This window comes from Falco rusticolus, chromosome 7 (assembly GCF_015220075.1).
Source record: "Falco rusticolus isolate bFalRus1 chromosome 7, bFalRus1.pri, whole genome shotgun sequence".
Lineage (NCBI taxonomy): Eukaryota > Metazoa > Chordata > Aves > Falconiformes > Falconidae > Falco > Falco rusticolus.
Window position 1 is genome coordinate 52,689,645 of NC_051193.1, and position 7,635 is coordinate 52,697,279.

General features: G+C 46.2%; 1 protein-coding gene across 2 annotated transcripts in view; it reads right to left on the bottom strand.

The window, feature by feature from the left end:
* Window positions 1-753: 753 nt before the first annotated feature.
* Window positions 754-7,635, bottom strand: part of RAD51B (RAD51 paralog B) — a 407,540-nt gene continuing 400,658 nt past the window's right edge. Inside the window, exons 13-14 of one of the 2 annotated variants that reach the window (XR_005105307.1) lie at window positions 5,329-6,803; window positions 754-2,334 (exon numbers count right to left, since the gene is read on the bottom strand). The gene's annotated coding sequence lies outside the window, so the exon portion shown is untranslated. The remainder of the gene's footprint in view (window positions 2,335-5,328; window positions 6,804-7,635) is intronic. The other variant, XM_037394547.1, reaches the window with a different exon arrangement.

Below are 7,635 nucleotides of genomic sequence, written 5' to 3' on the forward strand. Positions count from 1 at the left end.
TTGATGTGGGGATTAGTTCACATGTCAGTGTTATCCCCTTTTTTTTAATATGCTGTGATTTATAGAAGGGCGGCTATGAGAGATAGCCAAGGGGACACCCACGTGGGACTTACTGACAGACACCACCTCCCAGAAGATACCTGTAACTAAAGCAGCTGGCATCAACAGAAAGACTCCAATTGCAAAAAAAGAGAGCATTGTAAAAAGTAACCTGTTTTGCCTAACAAATTCTTCCAAAAATTAGATGTGCTTTAATGCTTACGGAGCAGGAACTGGTTTTCCCAGCGGCAGAGGGGGAGTCTTTTTGTACATCCATAATAAATTATAAATGCTTTTTTCTTTTAAAAAAATGTTTCGTTTATATTTTCCTCTTAGAGCACACATCACTAGTGAGAATGAGTGTGGCTCCAAAAATTATTATGCTTGCTTAAATGATTTAGCAATGAGACTGCTCCAGTCAAGAGTTTCTGTGTACTCCTGCATGAATCTTTTATCAGCGCTTTAGAAAAACTTCACTTCACTCTTTGGTCAAAAGTTACACAGTTGTTTTGCAATCCAATCTTATGTCTATTAGTGTTGGAGGAAACCTTCCTTATGCTTTTCATGGGAACTGGATAAGGCTCTGACTTATTAGGCTAGAAGCCATATTCAGAATAGCTTTGCTTAGCATATCTGAATTGTTTCTAGGCTTACTGCTTTGTGGAGTGGAAGGCTGAGGGGCTGGCAAAGGAGACACTGATGGATACAATAAGAGAGACTTAACTAGCTTTTATTTAAAAGTAGTCCGTACTAGTATTTTTTCAAATATCTATCCATCCTGGCCCTTTTAAATTCCTAGTATTTTTATTTAACCAGTTTTCTTTGAATGAAAGTTTGAGACATTCTAGTAAAGCAAGTATTTTCTTTTTTTTTTTAATAGAAAAACCAGTTTCATTTCCAGCCAGATCAGCTCTTTGAGGCGATTCCCTGCATGGCTGCACTGTTGAAGGCAGTGGGGGCGACAAGACTGTGGCAGCACAGACTTCAGAATGAGCTGCTGTAAAACTTTACGCTAAATAAGCAGTTCTATCGTGTTGTAAACACAGAGGTAACACAGGATCTTCCTTGGGTGTTTCCCCCAACTCCGCTTCCCAAACACCCAAAGCCCTGTACTCACCTTTGGTGCTGTCTGACGCGCGCGCTCCCCCCAGCACATCAGGGCAGCTCAGTGACTGCCTGGGCACCTTACCTTGGGGACAGACAGAAGCCAAACCATTTCTTCACCACTATGTTTCCAACGGCCTCCCGCAATTCCCCTGCTATTCTCTTAGGCATAAAGAGGTCATTGTGTCACCCCCGAGGAACCCATGACTGCCGCTGACAACCAAAGCGTGACGCACGACGGGACGTGCCCCACACAAGTAGGCTTTGTACCCTGGGCGGTACAGTAAAGCAGCCACGTTCAAGTGTGGCCTCGCAGTGTGACTTCTCCCATCCCAGCCGGGGCTGCTCCATATGCTCTGACCCAAATGCTAATCAGCCTCCTGAAACCCCGCAGTGAAAGTGCAGACAAAAGCTCCTCTGGCATCTTCCCAAGCCATGCGGCGCCCCGGTCCAAGGCTCCCCTGAAGGTACGTCGTGGCAGCACGCAAGCACAAATGGGCACAGCACAGGCATGCAGGTGTGCCTGCGTATGCACCGCCTCGGCTTGCTGCTTCTCTTTGTGTTCCACTGCAAAGTGACTAAATACAACACTTCTCAGAAACAGGCACAAAATAACGCATTACGTGCCCATGCTCCCTCTCCCCCCCCCGACAGGTAACAGCACAGTAATTCAGTCATGTTTCCTTTCACCCCGCCCGAAGCGCGGCTGGGGATGGTGAGGGGTGTGTGGAAAGAGAAGGATGCCTTGGTGGACGGGAAACAATAACCCTTTCCACAGCCTGGGAAACATGCCACTCATGTTTCTGGCAAGGAAGGGTACTTAAGAGACATGGCACCTGATGTGCTACTTATTCTTCTTCACAGATGGTCCACTGGGGCCAAAAATCAAAACCATTTTCTGCTTGTTTGTTTAAATTGTCAAAATATTGAACTGAATGAATGTCAAGTAGTATCCTGAAGACAATACTTCATAGAAGGAAAGAGAATTCGGTGATCACTGGGCTCCTGTTTCACTGCACTTCCCAGAAATGGAAAATCCTCTTCTCTGGCCTCTTGGCCGTCATGTGGCAGGGTGGGCAATGCCAGCTGATCACAGGCACAGACATCACCACATCGCATTTTCTTCTACAAGCTTGTTACCATTTGGGTGCTCAGAACTATCTCCATTCTCAACAGTCGTTGGAACCCCTCCTGAAGAGTTAAAGAAGTTTTTCCTTTAAATAAACAGGCAGTACCAGCAATACCCCAGTTTTTATGCATGTATTTGTTAATGTTTTTCAGTGGGAAACATCATTCCTCTATTATTCAGGTATGCTCTCATCTGGGAGAAGCAGGATTTCTCAAGTCTCCTGTTTGGATTGGGTTGGAAATACCCAATTTAAGCAAAGTATGTTAAACACCATATATACTAAAGAGTTAGACAAGTCACTTTTCAGTAGTTACATTTGAGCATAGAGACTGAGACTAGAACTCAAATTTTATGATTTTGGGGGCTTACAATTAAGAATTAAATAATGTAATAAAATACAAAACAAAGATCAAACAGCCAGCCAATCAAGCAGAACAGGCTTACACTTTTGAATGCATGAGCAAAGCAGAGAAATTGAAAAATACTGTCGATTTTATCTGGGATTTTTTTTGAAAGTGATGTTGGTAACGATGGAGATTAAAACAGAACAATATAAATAGACTGTAACTTAAAACTTTGCCATGGTCTTTTCACGTAAACCCACAAAAATGTGTGTATTTATGCTGGAGTTCATAACCAGCCTGCCACCTCCCCTCCAAAAAAAAGAACCAAAACTGAAACCAAATGCTCACTTTGATTATCCAACTGTTTGCTCGAAGGTGTAACTGGCACATCTTTCTGTGGGCCATGTGAAACCCAGATGAACACTGGGCCCTGACAGCCAGACACAATTCCTGTGCTTTCTAAAGCCAAGCTGCAATTCGTGAATTGAATGTCACATGCATGAAATCCTATATGGAGCATCAGGTGGAGAACAAGAATTCTTTCTGCAGGAGACACCTGCACTCCCTCACATTACAGTGACAGCAAGGAAACAACTGTCACTGCTGATATATAAGAAACAGCTTTTGAAAATTTCTGCTTTTCAACCATATTTAATAAAAAAACACTTACATTTGAGATTCTCCAAAAGCATGTGTTTTCTCTGATGTCTCACAAGTAGGAGGGATGTGAAAGAAAAGATACTGTCATTTTCACAATTTTTGTGATTTATCAAATACCTGCATTGTTATTTAGAATTTGGTGATGGAAAGCTTTAGGGAAAAGACTGTATTTTCTTTTTGATTCCTTAGTAACAAGCATACTGGCAATGTCCAGTGAAGGTTAAAACGATACTCGATCATAGCTGTGTACCTTGTATACAGGCTTTAAGAAGTGTTTTCCATATCCTACCAAAGCAATTAACCATTAGTACAGCTGCTGGGCTAGAGAAAATGAGGCAACAGCAGTATGTGTTTGGTTGGAAAGCAGCAGTTCTTTTTTTTCTTCAGGTCTAAATGGCAGCCTTGTCAGACTTTCACTTGGCCCCACTGCTTGCATTTACAGTTTAGGAGAGAACTCAAAGACTCTGGAAATGCTGCAGCTGAGTGGGCCACCTTCTTAGCACCCTGCCCGGTGCAGAAGCACCTGATTAGGAAAACACTGCAGGGGATTCACGGGAACAGGGGCTGGGGTCAGGAGAAAGTGTTAAACCTTTGCATGTAACTTTTCATGTGACTGGGCTGGCAGTCCACTGACCGTGGGCTCCATTGGCAGGCAGTGGCATGTGGAGACCTGGGAATTATTATATGGGATTGGGAGAGAATGCCAGCAATGCGCACAGGGCTTGGGGGTAAGATGAAAGGCAAACGCCACTCAATGAATGAATTCAGAAATATGCGTGCAATTTGTGAATGACTACTTTCCCTTTGCTGAACCTGCACACGAGTTTCTACAGTCACTGCTGAAAGCCTCACAATACTGTCCCACAGCTGAGAAGGTCCACGTCGGCCCCCTCGGCTCTGCCAGCCCATCTGCTGTCCCCAGCACTTGCCACTGCACGGGTGCAGGCCATGTGGCCGTTAGGTGAAAGATGCTACCAGCAGCAAGAAGAGTACTGTTTCGGCACACCGTGCATGAAGCTCCATGCCAGGGCACCCACGAGGCTCCTCGGGAGCAGAGCAGGGTGCAGCTCTTCTGCATGCGGCAGCTCCCACTGGTGGTGGCAATGCCGTGGGGCCCTGGCACACTCACGGCTGAGTGTGAGAGGGAAACATTAAGTGTTGCCGATTCAGCAATCTGGACCAAGCAGCACCGAGAGAGCCCATCGGCTGTGGGGCAGAGCTCAGGCAGTGCTGCCTCCATCGGTACCATGGTGGTTGGGGCTCACCTGCCTGGTGGCTGGCCTCCCGAGGCGGCTGCTGCAGTCAGGGGTGTGCGGGCACGTGCTTTGAAAGTGCACGTAGGAAGAGCAACTTGCTGCCTCCCCACGACATGTAATTTTGGAAAGATGGGAGCAGGGCATTTGCCATCTAGAAACGGTGTCCCTGCAGCTCCTCACTTGGCACAGTAGAACCATCTTTTATTATCCTTTGGGGCTACGGCTACAAACAAAAAATGCTTTCATTTCATTTTGGCGGCAGCTCAGGTTGTGTGTGCTCTGGCTGCTTCCTTAATTACAGTGGTTGTTGACAACTTCTTCTGATAGAGACCCTCTCTTTGAGCAGTCCTCCCACTCCCTCACTTCTTTTTTTGCAATCTGAACGCATAACAAACTGGGACAATGCTCTCTAAAAATAAGCTCACTGTAATGCAGTGATTCCCGCGCCACAGTTATGCTGTGTTCCTCTCTTCTGTCCTCTCAGTTTGTGCTGCTGCTGTTTATTTCCTCTTTCTGGCTATAAGATGTTTTATTTATTAGCGCTGGATTTCCTGTTGCCTGCAGCTGCCCGTACTTTACTCTCTTCAGCACACTTTGCTGTTCAAGTCAGTCTGCAGGTTTGTGAGCCCACTGACTGAGGTGCTCTCAGTAAGTTTGCTTGGTGGTTGTATTAAGCAACGCTTGACAAAGAGGCGGACTTGCATGGCAGCCTGGGCATACAAAAAACCCAAACAACCCAAAAGCTGACATGGGGACCCCTCACAGGCATAGGATGGGTCCCTTTTTTATGACTTACTGATGCAGAGATTATGCTTCTTCAGATGGCAGGAACACCTCTGGTTTTGCTTGCACGTACTACACCAAAGGGAGGAAGTCAGCTCTTCGAACTGTATGCGGTCTGCAGGTCTGACAGATGAGGGGTTAAACGTTTGCAATTATTTATATTTCAGACTGTGGGCTGCATCGTGGTAGAAACATCATGTGGACTTTCCACACGTGAGGTTCGTGAATGACTTCCCTGACCTTCTGTGGACATTCAACATTCTCGTAGTAAACACAAAGCTTGCTTATACGGAAAGTGAGATCATGAAGGGGAAAAAATTGCTTCGCTGCTTTGAATGTGATTTCTCTGCTGGGAGGAAGGAGGAGGTACAAGCTCAACACTGTATTATCGGCAAGGCCAGTTGGAAAAGTTCACTTATCTGCACTGGGGAGCAGTGCTTCATCTAATTCTCTGTTGTCCGATACGGATTTGGTACCATTTCAAGTGGCACAGAATAAGGTTGAAGTAGCAACTAATGGTAATATTCTCTCCCTTGTGTTTTATGTGTGAGGGGCTGCCCTAATTTTCTCATCTTTCTTTCTGTTTGGTGGGGATTTGGGGCCTGAAAAGTGAGTAATGACAGCTAAGGGTGAAGTGAACCCCAGGGCATGGAGGCAGCTATGGCGTGTTTTACTGCGATGCAGCTGTAGCCCTGTCAGGATGTGATCCTCTCAGCTGCTGTTCATGGAGGGCAGTTGCTGGCGAAGAAGCACTGCAGGTGCAGCACCATTAGACACTTTTTCCTTTGTGTCAGATGTTCAAGAGCTGCCCAGGAACATTAAATAAGGAACAGTCTTCTGACATCTTCCAGGTAAGGTGGAAACGGGAGATCCTGAGCATTTGAATTATGAAAGATCCCAGTGTGTTACCTGCAAGCCAGCGTTTTAACCCCAGCGTCCTGGCCAAATTCCAGCTCTGCTAATTACATCCTGCCTATGTGAAAATTCCCCTGTGTTCATACACTGCTTTCTTCCCTGCTTGTTTTCAGCAGCTGCGTGGAGTTGCCAGGCGTGGTGAAGTGCTTGCCATGTTCCACCTCAGGCCTGGCTGCCTTTCAGCGGGGTATGAAATGAGCACTGTGCACAGCATTTGCAGCGAGCCTGGATCCTCTGCAGGGAAGGGTGCTACAGAGGCGTACCCAAGGACCAGCACTGGGGCCTTCTTGTAGAAGGCAGCAGCTTGAAGAGGCCAAAGGCATCGGTGCCAGGGTAACTGCAGGCTGCAACGGAGACAGGAGGAGGCTGCTGCACTGTGATAGATCTTTCTCCCAGCATCTCTCATCTTCAAGGGCTGGAATAGTCGGTACACACTGATCTGGTTTTGGGGGCTGACTGACTTCAGGGTTATTTGCACAGTGGGAGAAGCTCTCAGTCCTGTTCACACCAGCTACCATCAATACATCTCCAGCTTTTGCACGTCTGGTTATTCACTGGTGTGGACAAGGGAAGCTAAGGGAAAAGAAATAATTCAAAACCTTTAAATCTATAGATTTGTTTCCTTCTTTTCCACTGCATGACTCATGTGCACTTGCTTTTTGCTCAGCCCTGTTGGAAACAACTCTCTTCACTGACCATTAATCCCCCTGGTAAAAACCTGACTCATACCACTGGAGAGGAACTGGCTGATGGATTAGCCCTCTCTTCTGATGAGGTGAGAGAGATGGCTGCAGCAGTAGTTATAGGATTCTGATAATAAGGAGCAGTAAGAAATGCAGGTCACATACAGAAGGATAATGAAATCACATATATTCAATACAGGAGTGACTTATTGGCTCATCTGTCCAATTTTCTTGCCAGCCAAGTTCTCTCTTTGATTATGGCATTTTTACCACAGTCCCATCTGAACATTATATGGAATCACATATAAAAATGTTTGAGGTTGCTCCCGATAGTACACGAACTCCACTGGCAGCCGTGGAGCCAGAACATGCTCAAGGCAGACAGAGCAGTGACTCTCCCAACCCCCAACGCCCACCCCCCCTCACATCCCCCTGTCCCTTTCTGATCTTTTCAACATCTTAATCCCATGGGACAGCAGCTGTGAGTAGTCTCTCTGTTCCAAGGGGAAAAAGCCCAAGGTTATCTCAACATGTGATGCCAGCATGTTTAAGTATATCCCAGAAGGGAAAGTACAGCAACCTTGAAAAGAGAGGGAAAGTGTGTTATCTGTGGCGTAAGGTAGAAAGCCAAAGCTCAAAGACCCACATCCTCTTGCCATGCTGCCCATGTGACTTCAGGCAAGGCATAACTTTCTTAGCCTCATTAGCCCCGTCTTTGTATT